Source organism: Cryptomeria japonica, chromosome 8 (genome assembly GCF_030272615.1).
Source record: "Cryptomeria japonica chromosome 8, Sugi_1.0, whole genome shotgun sequence".
Classification (NCBI taxonomy): domain Eukaryota; kingdom Viridiplantae; phylum Streptophyta; class Pinopsida; order Cupressales; family Cupressaceae; genus Cryptomeria; species Cryptomeria japonica.
The window spans coordinates 418,030,324-418,045,608 of record NC_081412.1 but is presented as its reverse complement, the minus strand read 5'-3'; positions in this window follow the sequence as shown (position 1 = coordinate 418,045,608).

Here is a 15,285-nt window from a genome sequence, read left to right as displayed (position 1 = left end):
TCTTTCTACAACTAAACTATTTAATATTTCAAACTTGAAATCTAACTTACACAATAATGACAATTACAAAACTCGCATATTGATAATTAAAAACGTGTAACTTGCATGGAGATGATGAAGACGTCAATAAATGCAATTAATGTATAAGTAATTTGCATGATACAAGAATAGTGTAACTTACATGCAAGATTAAGCAATGTTTTATTCCTACCACGGGAATAATTAATTATAGAGTCACAGGTTCCAAAAAAAGCAATTAGTTTAGACGTAGACAAATTTTGGATCAAATCATAATAATATAAATTAATTACTTATAATGAATCTAAAATGCAAACTAAGTAACCCAATAAATCTCAAATAGATTGAGAGATTCCAATTATATACTTTAATTTACAATTACGAATTTACTACACAATGATCCCAATTATTTATAAAAAAATAAAATTCTAAGTTTAATTTACTAACTTAAAATTTATACTAAGAAAATAATAACATTTCCTAAATTGCAAATTATATATATATATATATATATATATATATATATATGTATATATATATATATGTATATATATATATATATATATATATATATATATATATATATATATATATATATACATATATATATATATATACATATATATATATATATACATATATATATATATACATATATATATATATATATATATATATATAATCTAAATAATAAAAAAGAATGAACTTGTTTTTAAGAGTTAATTGGGGGGGGGGCACGAGTCCCACCACCCCTGTGGACCTGCAGGTGCAGGCCCGCAAGGATGAGGGGACACCGTGGTCCCCTCCACTCCCCCTGCGGCCACTGTCATAACAGTGACCACAGGGGAAGTGGAGGGTACCACTTCCCCGACGGTTACATTTACGCCGCCTCCCCCTGGACGTTGCCTGAAATTACTTCTCCGAAAAGACTTTGCAAAATACTTGTTTATTTATTTATTACCATTTTTTTGTATATATATATATATATATATATAGGTTTTTACTCCAGTCTATTTAATGTTATAAGGGGTATATTTATATAAAAAAATGCTATCATAAAAATAAGAATAAGAATTCATTCACAGGGATGGAAGATAATAGAGAAATTTGTTTCAGGAACATAACAGATAACTAGATTATCATAGAGATAGGCAAATGTTTAAATTTTGATTTCACAGCGATCATATCCAACAATTTTTCTCTTATGTTGAGATAAACAACTTTCTTTGAGAGATTTTCAAGAAAATAATATTCACATAGAGAGATTTCTGGAATAAATAAATAACAGAACAATAATGAGAAGAAATCATACTTGATATACTATTTCTCATAGCGAGATTCCTAAATGCAAATGATTATATGCATAGAGAGAAAAAAATTGAGTTTTTCAAAAAAAAAATAGAGATGTTGAAAAGCATGATTTATCTTCTTCTTCTTTTTTTATTCAAGATCTTCTCTGGATTTCAAAAAAAACAGAAAAGCAGAATCTGGTTTCTTTCTTTTAAATAGATTAAATAAATAGATTAACAAATAAAGAGAAATCTGCATTTGTATTTTAAAAAGAAAAGAAATTTTTATCACTGCATTTCTTTAATGAAAAATAGATTTCCTTTCTATCTAACAATTAAGAAATGATTTCTTTCAGAAAGCTATATTGAAGTAAAGAATCTAGGAGGAGATATTTCCTTTGAAAAAAAAAAAAAAAGAATTTACATAAGGAATTAACAAATGCAAAGAGGGAACCTAGGGAAGCCTTTTGATGTTGAATCCTCTCCAAATCTTCAAGCCTAGCCTTCCTTGATCCTTCCTTGCAAGCTTGGAACAAACTTCTTCAAAACAACCTTAACTACTCTTCCAAAATGAAAAAATATGACTACTAAAAACAAACTATTTGAGAAAACTTTCTTCAAAGAATAACCAACTCCCTCTTTTGAATACTTGCATACAATATATAGGAAAAATCCCTTAATTCCACTATCTAGAGAAATTAATTAAGAATGAGATTCTTTTTTTCCAATATTGGACTCATGCAAAATTGATTGATATCCTAGTGGGGGAGTTACATGCAAGGTATTGAAGATTCCTCTAGAAGCTTCTAATTTCTCCTACAACATGTGCCATAATTGGGAATGGGAAAAAGAATAAATAAATAATGCCTATTTAAATTATATTCTCCAAGTGTGTATGTGGGTCCATTATTTATTCTTTTATAATATTCATTCAATTATTTTCAATAGCTCAACCCAAAAAATATAATAGAATTGTATCAAATCAAAAAGTGATAAAGGAGGGTTGTGACAAGCCCTTTCTTTATTATATTCTAGTCTAATTATCCAATATGCAACTAGACATTCTATAACTTTGAGATACTTCAAAATCAAGCTACTTGTTACAAAAAAATACAACAAAGAACTCATTTACAATTATATCCATAATATAAAATGCACTATAACAACTAGAAAGAAAGCTACTTAGCATTCCTCTCCAAAATTGCATCTCTCACTACTTGCTTCCACAACTCCAAAACATCAATTGTGAGAGTTATGTTTAAGATAGATTATTATTTATTTATTTATTGCATGAATTTCATGTATAATGAAACTTCACAGTAGTTAAAACAATATCATACTTGATCCACATTAAAATAACCACTCAATAAGATCTCATTTTCTCAATTACACTCAATTTTCATTTAATTATCATTTCGTAATGTCATGTTTTCAAACCAAATTTCTTAAAATTATTTTTGCCAAACTTCACAATTTTCTTCTATATTTTTCACCCATAAGCTATGAAATTTCTATCTTGTGCATTTCACATGTATATGCTACTATCCCAATGACGTTTTATTTTTGCTATTAGATTGTAGGATTCTACCAATTGAATACCTATTCTAATTTAATATAGTTGTATTCATTACATCAAAGTATATAACATATACTTATTTAAAATTAGTATAAACGTGGATTTGAACTATCTAAGCAAAACATTTTCTAATTATTTAATTTTTTTATCAATACTATTATATGATTAGACTATAAGAACTTAATTTTTGGTTTAGGATTTGTCCATGTGGTGCATTGTCTATGATATTATCTCAACAATATTTTGTTTTGGTTATTAGAATGTAAGAATATATACACAAACTTAATTTAAACATGATGTAGTGGATGCAAACTTCATATTTTTCTATTAGATTGTATGAATCTACCACTTCAATACATGTTCTAATCTACCACAAGCATGTTTCTCACTATATCAAGTACATAATATAGAGTTAATTGAAACATTTGAAAATATGGTTTTGAACTTTCCAAAGTGGCACATTTTTGTAGGTTACTTAAATATATGATAATTCTAGATAATATAAAAAATAAATTCCCCTTGAGTTGACATGAGCTTCTGTTGCCCTTAAGGGATAGGATCAAAGGTTTTTTTCTTTAGTTTAGATTCTTTATCTAAAGTTGAAGTCCCTTTAGAGAATGTCTTATATTAAATGTCCACATTATTCTATCATTCTCTCATAGGAATATGGACAAACCTCCCTTTATTAGAAAAATAGATCTCTTAGACATGGGGCTCAAAAATCTCCTCATATAATCTACTTATCATCAAAGAGTATATTTTATCATTATATTCTATAATAAAGCAGGAAGAGACCAATTTTTCTAAGGTGATCCTTAGTTATTGGATTCAAGTTTCTTATTCTCAAATGGTTATACAATCCTTTTAAACTAGAAATGAATATGGTCACTATTATTTTTGGATTGGATTGTGATAAAAAAAAAATCATCAATGTTTTGGATCACAATCTATTCAATCCATCATCAAGATAATAGAGATCTAAAGAAAACAATATGCTCGAGGAATTTGTGATCAAGGTACGGCCTCCCTTTCTCCCTCTCTGTATTTGGAATATATTCTCTTGGTATTATTGGTAATAAGATAGGAAATTTTCTTATTTGGAATTCCCTAAAAAAAAATCATTGCATGTGACCATGCTTGTGTTTAAGTGAATACAAGAAATGGAATCTCCAATGCTATAAGTATTATAGTTATGGATTATGAGCATCTTCCTTTCAAATGGCTCTCTTTCCATTAATAGGATTACTTCTCTAGAGACTGCCCACTTAGTTGTGATTCTCAAATTAAGGATCAACCTAAAAATAATAGATTCCAGTAAGCCCCTAAAAAATGAAATAGGAGATCAAGGATTAGGAATACCAAGCCTAATGTTGGTAATTTAATAAAAAAAATCAAAAATAAAGGTATGTGCACCAAGTTGGTGGTACCAAAAGGGGGTCTTAAGATGCCACTTTTTTTCTGAAATCAGCAAAGTCTGAACTTCAACAACAAATTGAACATAGTTACACTCCAAATTAGAAGATGCAACAACAAAAAGAGTTAGAGTACTTTGAGTCTACCTTCTAAACTACTAATTTGTTTTTATTGGTGGAGATTAAGGGCTTAAAAATTGGGGGCCACAAAAAGTGGTCATGTTTTTATGCAAAAATTATAACATAGCATTTGTTGTGGCCCCCCTAAAATTTTAACTTTTTTTTTTAATTTTGAAAATATCTTCAGTGAGAAATTAGCTAACACCTTGTAATTTATGTCATATTTTTCAGCTAATTTTTTAATGAGCATATGATTTTTTACTAATTTTCAAAGTGGACACATCCTGAAAAATAGAAATTTGAGTGTGTTCCCCCCTAAAATCATTGAAAACTAATAAAAAATCAAAACTTTTTTTTAAATTGTGTATAATGGAGTCTAGTTTCTAAAAATATAAGTTTCTTCAAAATCCGATGAACGTGTAAAAAACTATAGCCAAAATAGTGCATGTTGGTTTTTGACCAAAAACAGACACACTAACAAAAGAAATTATAGATGAAATCCTTAACGAAATCAAAATGTAAAAAAAATTACATGTTTGGATAGCTAAGAGATAGCTTGAAGTCGCTATGGTATTTCTTTTTAGTTTCATTGAAACACGTGCAAATTTGATGGAGAGCACAACCAAAAATATGTGAATTTTTTTAATCTTTCGGTTAAAACACACCTCAAGCCTAAAATGGTCGTCCAACCCAAAGGGTTGGTGATTTCCAATGCAAACCATTGGGTAAGTGTCAAATATGGTGCTCGCCCTATTTAATGCTCACCAAATTCAAAAAATGGCTTTTCACATTTGGTGCATGCCAAATTTGGTGCTCACCAAATGTGAAAAGTCATTTTTTTGCATTTGGCGATTGACAAATGCTTTGCATTACCTAATTTTTCAACTTGGCACATTTTTTAACTTGGGCACAAGTTATACCCACCCTGGCAAGAGAATATAGACATGAAATATAACATTTAAGTATAAGTCACATTTCAATATGTCTTTTTCCTTTCTTATACTTTAAGTTATATTTCATGTATATATTGGCAGGATGTTTCAGAGTGGTTTCAGCTCTATAGGAGTTATAATGTATATTATAGTTTTTAGAGGATCGTATAAAATTTCAGACAGTCAAATTTCAGTAATCAACATGTCAATTTTTAGTAATCAGCATTCTCCTATAAGCATTCTTTAGCTCTATATCTCACTCTCTTTATCTTCCCCAAACTCTAGACCTATCTCTGTCCCTCTCTTCATGTCTCACTCACTTCTCTCTCACCTCTCTAGGTATATCCCATCATCTCTACCTTTCATTCCTTCCTTGTACCCCCATTTCTATCCTTGACTCCCTCCCTCTCTCTTCTTCTCTCTCACTCTCTTATTGTTTCTCTCCCCTCCCACTCCTTTCTCTTGGTCACTACCTATCCCTTTATCCTCTCTCTCCCCATATCTAGGTCTCTTCGTCCCTTCCTATTCACCTCATTACCTCTCCCTCCCTATATTATTACCCACCTCTCTCTCCCCCTCTAGGTTTCTCACTTATCTAATGTCCACCCTCTTGTTCTCTCCCTCCCTCTCTACTTTTCTCTCCCTTCCCCTTACCCCTATATATTTATGAACTGCATCCCTCTCTTCTCTCTCTCTCCAAACCTATCTATCTTCTCATTTGCTAGGTCTCTTACTCCCCCCATATATACCTCTTCATCCATCCCCTCTTACTCATCTCTTTGTTCTTATATCTCTTCTCTTCTCCCTCCCCCTCTCTAGGTCTCTCGCTTCGTTTCTTCCCCTCTCACTCTCTATCTCCCTCCCCCACTCTCTCATCTCCTCTCTTCCTCTCTTATTCTCTATATTCATTGTCTAGGTCATTACCTCTGCATCCCACCCTCTCTCCCCTCTCTAGGTTTCTCCTTCCCTTCCTCTCCACCCATCTACCTCTGCATATAGGTCTCATAACCCACCTCTCTTTATTCCCCTCTATCTATCTCACTCATTTCTCGCCATCTAGGTCTCTCACCTATCTATATGTCCCCTCTGTAGTTCTCTCTCTCTCTCTCTCTCTCTCTCTCTCTCTCTCTCTCTCTCTCTCTCTCTCTCTCCCCCTCCTCCTTAACCCTATCCCTTTATGAACTCCCTCCTCTTCTCTTCCTCCCCTTACCTCTTTATCTTCTTCTTCAATAGGTCTCTCACTCCCTCCATGTTTACCTTTCCATTAATCCCCTCTTACTCCTCTCTTTTTTGTTTTGTCTCTCCTCTTATATCTCCCTCCCCTCTCTAGGTATATCCCTCCCTTCTTATCCTCTCCTTCTCTATCTCCCCATCCATACATACCCCCATATATATCTCTCTTCCCCCACTTTGTTATTCTCTCTTCCTCTAGTATTCTCTCTCTACATTCTAGGTTATCAACTCTCTCTCCCCTCTCTGGGTTTATTACTTCCTTCTTCTCCACCTATTTGCCTCTGCATCATCTCTCTCTCTCTCTCTCCCTCACACACACACACACACAAAATCCTCTCTCTTTTCATCTATGTCTCTCGTCTATCCTTCCCCATATAGTTCTCTCACCTATCTATTTCCTCTCTAGTTCTCTCCCTCTCTCTTCCCCTCTATGTCCCTCCCCCTTTACCCCTATTTATTTTTGAACTCTCTCCCTCTCTTCTCTCTATCCCCCCACCTCTCTATCCTCTCCTTCCCTAGGTCTTATAGTCCCTCCATGTCTACCTCTCCCTCAATCCCCTCATACTCCTCTCTCTCTATTCTTTCATCTCTCCTCTGATCCCTCCCTCCTATTTCTAGGTATCTACCTTATTTTCTTCCCCTCTCCCTCTCTGTCTCCCTCTCCCTCATTATCCCCATCTCTCTCTCCCTTCCCTACTAATTCTTATTCTCTCTTTACCATCTACATCATCATTCCATCACACCCTCTCTACCCCTCTCTAGGTTTCTCCCTATTTCCCTCTCCACCTCTCTACATCTCCATCCATATCTCATTACCAACCTCTCTCTATCTTTCTCCATCTATCTCAACCCTCTCTCTCCCCCCCTATCTAGGTCTCTCACATCTCTCTCCCCCTCTAGGTATCTTATATCTCCATTTAACCATCTCTAGTTCACTCCCTCCCTTTCCACTTCTTTCCCTACCTTCTTACCCCTCTCTCTCTCTTGAACTTCTCTATCATTTTCTTCTCTTTCTCCCTCACCTATCTACCTCTCTCATCTCTAGATCTCTCACTCCATGTATAACTATCCCTCTCCCCCTCCTTATCTCTCTCTTTCCATTTGTTCTCTCTCCCTCTTATCTCTCATTCTCCTAAGTCATCAACTCTCCTCTTTTATCCCCCTTTGTCTATCACACCCCTCTCTTCCCATCTATCTCTCTAATCTCTCTCTCTCGCTCTCTAGGTATCTTATATCTCTATATGTACCCTCTAGTTATCTCCCTCCCTTGTTACCACTTTCCCTTTATATAATATCTTATTCTCTAATTCTCTATCTTCCCCCTCCTCTCTATCACCTTCCCTAGGTCTATCATTTCCTCCACCCTATTCCCTAAAACCTATACCCTAAACCCTATACTAGATAAATAAATATATATATATATATATATATATATATATATATATATATATATATCGAGAGAGAGAGAGAGAGAGAGAGAGAGAGAGAGAGAGAGAGAGAGAGAGAGAGAGAGAGAGAGAGAGAGAGAGAGAGAGAGAGAGAGAGAGAGAGAGAGAGAGAGAGAGAGAGAGAGAGAGAGAGAGAGAGAGATGAAGACATGGAAGGAGTTCATAAAGGGAGGGGTAAGGGGGGATGAGTTAGATAGCTATAGGGGGAGAGAGAGAGATGTGAGAAACGTAGATAGGGAGAGAGAGAAGTGACATAGATAAAGGGGGATATAGAGAGATGGGTGATTATACAAGGATGGAGAATTAGAGAGGTAGAGAGGGAGGAAGGGAGAACCTAAAGAATAGAGAGAGAGAGAGAGAGAGAGAGAGAGAGAGAGAGAGAGAGAGAGAGAGAGAGAGAGAGAGAGAGAGAGAGAGAGAGAGAGAGAGAGAGAGAGAGAGAGATCAATATAACCAATACCCTCAACCCTATGTACCCTAAACTATGTACCATCAATCATGTACCCTATAACCTAAAACTTATATTCTAAAACCTTTTATCTAAATCTTGTACAAGGGAGGGAGAGGTGATGACCAGAGAGGGCAGGGGGAGAGAAAAGGAGAGAGGGAAGAATAAGAGAAAGAGAGAGATAAGAAGAGAGAGAGAGGTGGGTAGGGAGAGACTAAGAGACCAAAAGAGGGAAGATAGGTAAGGGAAAGAGAAGAAAATAAGAGAGAAAGAGGGGTAAGGAGGTAGAGAGGAAAGAATTATAGCAAAGAGAGATGTAGAGGTGAGATCTAGAGCCTAGGAAGAGAGAGGTGAGAGACCTAGGGTGGAAATATAGAGGTGAGATCTAGAGCCTAGGAAGAGAGAGGTGAGAGACCTAGGGTGGAAATATAGAGGTGAGGGAGATAGAGGGGGAGAGACAAGTGGGTAATTAGACAAAGATGGAGAGGTAGAGAGGTAAAGAAGGAGGGAAGGAGAAACATATGTATAAAGAGAGATGTTGGGAAGAAGAGGTAGCGATCAAGAGAACAAAGAGAGAGTGGAGAGAAATAATAGGAGGAGAAGAGAGATGTTAAAATGGGTGATATGGTGTCTTAAGGGGTCATATAGTGTCCTAAGGGGTCATGTGGTATCCTAAGGGGTCATATGGTGTTTTGAGGGTCATATAGTGTCCCAAGGGGTCATATGGTGTCATTAGAGGTCATATGGTATCCTAAGGGGTCATATGATGTCATTTGGGGTCATTTGGGGTCCTAAGGGGCCACACATGTGTTAGAACACCATATGACCCTTTAGGACATTATATGACCCACTAGGGCATCATATGGTCTTAAAGGGTCATATGGTGTTTTAAGGGGTCATCTGGAGTCCTAAGGGGTCACACATGTGTTAAAACACCATATGACCCCTTAGGACACCATATGACCCATTAGGATATCATTTGGTTCCAAGATGTCATATGGTGTTGTTAGGGGTCATATAGTGTCATTGGGGGTCATATGGGGTCTTAAGGGGCCACAAATATGTTACAACACCATATGACCCCTTAGGACACCATATGATCCATTAGGACATCATTTGGTCCTAAGGGGTCATATCGTGTACTAGGATGTTATAAGGGGTCATATGGTTTTCTAAGCGGTTATATGGTGTTGTTAGGGGACATATGGGGTCTGAAGGTGTCTCATGGTGTTGTTAAGAGTCATATGGGGTCTTAAGGGGTCACACATGTTAGAACACCATATGACCCCTTAGGATACCATATGACCCCTTTGGACATCATATTATCCTAAGGGGTCATATGGTGTCCTAAGGGGTCATGTCATACATACTAGGATGTCCTAATGGGTCATATGGTGATCTAACACGTGTGGCCCCTTAAGACCCCATATGACCCCTTAGGACACCAAATGATCCATTAGGACAACATATGGTTCTAAGGGGTGATATGGTGTCCTAAGGGGTGATATGGTGTCATTAGGGGTCATTTGGGGTCACAAGGGGCCACACGTGTTAAAACACCATATGAACCCTTAGGAAACCATATGACCCGTTAAGACATCATATGGTCCTAAGAGGTCATATGGTGTCATTAGGGATCATATGTGGTCCTAAGGTACCACATGTATTACAACACCATATGACCCCTTAGGACACCATATGACCCATTAGGACATCATATGGTGTCATTAGGTGTCATATGGACTCCTAAGAGTCCACACATGTGTTCGAATACCATATGACCCCTTAGGATGCCATATGACCCATTAGGACATCATATGGTCCTAAGGGGTCATATGGTGTCCTAAGGGGTCATATGGTGTCATTAGAGATCATATGGGGTCCTAAGGGGCCACACGTGTGTTAGAATTCCATATGACCCCTTAGGGCACCATATGACCCATTAGGACATCATATGGTCCTAAGGGGTCATATGGTGTCCTAAGGGGTCATATGGTGTCATTAGTGGTCATATGGGGTCCCATTATGATACCATATGACTCCCTCTCTTCTCTCTCTTTCTCCTCTCCCCTCTCTAGGTCCCTCCCATGCACTCTCTCTTCCACTCTCTCACCTTCCCTCCTTATCACCATATCTATTATTAGCTTCCTCCATCTCTATTATCCTCCTATTGTTTCTCTCCACTCTCTATTTGTTCTTTTTATCACTACCCCTCCCTCCCAAATTCTATTTCCATCCTTATGTTTAGCATTAATAGCTCTCCTTAGGACCATATGATGTCCTAATGGATCATATTGTGTCCTAAGGGGTCATGTGGTGTTCTAACACATGTGTGGCCCCTTAGGACCACAAATGAGCTCTAGCGACACTATATGACCGCTTAGGACACCATATGACCTCTAACGACACCACATGACCCCTTAGGACACTATATGACCCTCAAGACACCATATGACCCCTTAAGACCACATATGACCCCTTGTGACACCCTATGAGCCCTTAGGATACCACATGATACATTTTAACATCCTAGTACATGACATGACCCCTTAGGATGCCATATGACCCCTTAGGATGATATGATGTCCTAAGGGGTCATATGGTGTCTAAAGGAGTCATATGGTGTCCTAACACATGTGTGGCCCCTCAGGACCCTGTGTGACCCCTAACGATACCATATGAACCCTTAGGATCCCATATATCCCCTAACGACACCATATGACCCCTTTTAACATCCTAGTACAAGACATAACCCCTTAGGACCATATGATGTCCGAATGGGTCATATGGTGTCCTAAGGGGTCATATGGTGTTCTAACACATGTGTGGCCCCTTAGGACCCCAAATTACCCCTAGCAACACTATATGAACCCTTAGGACACCATATGACCTCTAACAACACCATGTGACCCCTTAGGACACCATATGACCACTTAGGACACCATATGACCCCTTAGGACACCATATGACCCCTTAGAACACCATATGATCTATTAGGACACCATATGACCCATTTTAATATTGTAGTACACAACATGACCCCTTAGGACACCATGTGACCCCTTAGGACCACATGATGTCCTAAGGGGTCATATGGTGTCAACTCCCTTAGGACCCCATAGGAACCTTAACGACACCATATGGCCCCTTAGCACACCATGTGACCCCTTATGACCAAATGATATCCTAATGGGTTATATGGTGTCTTGAGGGGTCATATGATGTTCTAATAGATATATGGCCCCTTAGGACCTCTTAGGACCCCTTAGGACCCCTTAGGACTATATGATGTCCTAATGGGTCATAAGGTGTCCTAAGGAGTCATGTTTTTTTAGCACATGTGTGGCCCCTTAGGACCCCTAACAACAACATATGACTCCTTAGAACACTTTATGACCCTCAGGACATGATATGACCCCTTAGGACCCCATATGACCCCTCAGCACACCATATGACCCCTTAGGACGACATGATGTCCTAAGGGGTCATATGGTGTCCTAAGGGGTCATATGGTGTTTTAACACTTGTGTGGCCCCTTAGGACCCCATATGAACCCTAACAACACCATACGACCCCTTAGGACATCATGTGGTCCTAAGGGCTCGTATGGTGTCCTAAGGGGCCATGTCATGTACTAGGATGTTAAAATAGGTCATATTGTGTTATGAGGGGTCATATGGGGTCCTAAGTGATTATATGGGGTCCTAAGGGGTCATATGGTGTTTTGAGCATCATATAGTGTCTTAGGGGGTCATATGGTGTCATTAGAGGTCATATGGTGTCCTAAGGGTTCATATGATGTCGTTAGAGGTTGTTTGGGGTCCTAAGGGGCCACACATGTGTTAGAACACAATATGACCCCTTAGTACACCATATGATCCCATATGACACCAAATGATCCCTTAGGACCACATGATGTTCTATGGGGTCATATGGTGTCCTAAGGAGTCATATGGTGTCTTAAGGGGTCATATGAGGTTATAAGGGGTCATATGGTTCCCTAAGGGTCATATAGTGTCCTAAGATGTCATATGGTGTTGTTAGAGTTCATATGGTTTCCTAAGGGGTCATATCGTGTTGTTAGGGGTCATTTGGGGTCCTAAGGGGCCACACGTGTTAGAACACCATATGACCCCTTAGGAAAACATATTGTTTTAAGGGGTCATATGGTGTCCTGAGGGATAATGTCATGCACTAGGATGTTTAAATGGGTCTAATGGTTTCCTAAGGGGTCATGTCATGTACTAGGATGTTAGAAGGGGTCATATGGTGTCGTTAGGGGTCATATGGGGTCCTAAGGGGCAACACATGTGTTAGAACACCATATGACCCCTTAGGACATCATATGGTGTCCTAAGGGGTCATATGGTGTCGTGAGGGGTCATATGGTGTCCTATGGGGTCATATGGTGTCCTTAGGGTCATATAGTGTCCTAAAGGGTCATATGGTGTCCTAAGGGGTCATATGGTGTCGTTAGGGGTCATTTGGGTTCCTAAGGGGCCACACACATGTTAGAACACCATATGACCCATTAGGACATCATATGGTCCTAAGGGGTCATATGGTGTTGTTATGGGTCATATGGGGTCTTAAGGGGGTAGTACACATGTGTTAAAACACCATATGACCCCTTAGGACACCATATGACCCATTAGGACATCATATGGTCCTAAGGGGTCATATGGTGTCACTAGGGATCATATGTGGTCACAAGGGGCCACAAATCTGTTAGAACACCATATGACCCCTTAGGACACCATATGACCCATTAGGATATCATTCATCCCTAAGGGGTCATATGGTGTCTTAAGGGGTCATATCATGTACTAGGATGTTAAAAGTGGTCATATAGCATCCTAAGGGGTCATATGGTGTTGTTAGGGGACATATGGGGTACTAAGGGGTCATGTGGTGTTGTTAGGGGTCATATGGGGTCCAAAAGGGCCACACATGTGTTAAGACATCATATGACCCCTTATGACATCATATTATCCTAAGGGGTCATATGGTGTCCTAAGGGGTCATTTCATACATATCAAGATGTTAAAAAGGGCCATATGGTCTCTCGAGGAGTCATATGGGGTCCTAAGGGGCCACACATGTGTTAAAACACCATATCACCCCTTAGGACACCATATGATCCCATAAGACATCATATTGTCCTAAGGGGTCATATGGTTTACTAAGGGGACATGACATGTACTAGGATGCTAAAAGGGGTCATATGGTGTTTGAGGGGTTATATTATGTCCTAAGGGGTCATATGGTGTCATTAGGGGTCATATGAGATCCTAAGAGGAGGGATAGGTGATGACTTAGTGAGGGGAGGGAGAGAGAAGAGGAGAGAGGGAAGAATAAAGAGAAAGAGAAAGATAAGAAGAGGGGGAGAGGTGGGTAGAGAGTGATTGAGATAGAGAGAGGGAAGAGGTAGATAGGTGAGGGAGAGAGAGGAAAATAAGATATATAAGTTCACAAAGAGAGAAAGAGGGGTGAGGAGGTGGAGAGGAAAGAATTGGAGATGAGAGAGATATAGAGGTGAGCAATCTAGAGGCTAGGAAGAGAGATGTGAGAGACCAAGGGTGGAAATATAGAGGTGAGGGAGATACAGGGGGAGAGAGAGGTTGGGAGGGGTAGGTAGTGATGAAGAGAACAAAGAGACAATGGAGAGAAACAATAGGAGGAGAAGAGAGATGGAAGGAGGGAAGGATAGATATGGAGATAAGGAGGGAAGGTGAGAGAGAGATGGAGAGAGTATAGGAGAGACCTAGAGAGGGGAGATAAAGAAGAAATAGAGAGAAGAGAGGGAGAGTAATAGGTATAGAGTTTATAGGAGATAAAGAGGTGACAAGAGAGATAAGAAAAGGAGAGAGTTCATAAAGGGAGATGGGTAAGATGTGATGGAGAGAGAGAGAGAGGTGGCGAGGAAGGGATATAACTAGAGAGGGGATAGATAGAGAGATGAGATATATAGAGGGTGAGAGAGAGGTTAAATAACTAGATGGGAGAGAGGGGGGAGAGATGGATAGAGGGGCATAGAGATAGGTGCCTGATGAGACATAGATGGAGAGATATAGAAGTGGAGAGGGAATGAGGGAGAAACCTAAAAATTTGAGAGAGGGAGGGAGAGAAAGTAGGAGGGAGAGGTGATGACCTAGACAATAGAGAGAGGGAATAGATAAAAGAGTAAAGAGATGAGTAAGAGGGCATGGATGGAGAGGTAGACATGGAGGGATTAAAAGAAATAGGGAATGAGGAGATAGATAGGTTTGTAGAGAGAGAGAGAAGATAGGGAGAGAGCTCGTAAATGGATAGGGGTAAGGGGGAAGGGAGAGAAAGGTGGAGATAGAGGGAGAGAACTAAAGGGTGGACAATTAGATAGGTGAGAAACTTAGAGGAGGAGAGAGAAGTGGGTAATAATATAGGGAGGGGGAGGTATGGAGGTGAATAGAGAGGGAGGGTGAGACCTAGATATGGGGAGAGAGAGAGGATACAAATGGATAGGTAGTAACCAAGAGAATGGAGAGAGAGGGGAAATAAATAATAAGAGAATGACAGAGAAGAAGAGAAAGGGAAGGAGTCAAGGATAGAAATGGGGTTAAGGAAGGAATGAAAGGTAGAGAGGGTGGGATATACCTAGAGAGTGGAGAGAGAAGTGAGAGAGATAAGAGAGGGAGAGATATAGGTTTAGAGTTTGGGGGAGATAAATAGAGTGAGATATAGAGATAAAGAATGCTAATAGGAGCATGCTGATTACTGAAATTTGACATGTTGATTACTGAAATTTGATTGTCTGAAATTTTATATGATCC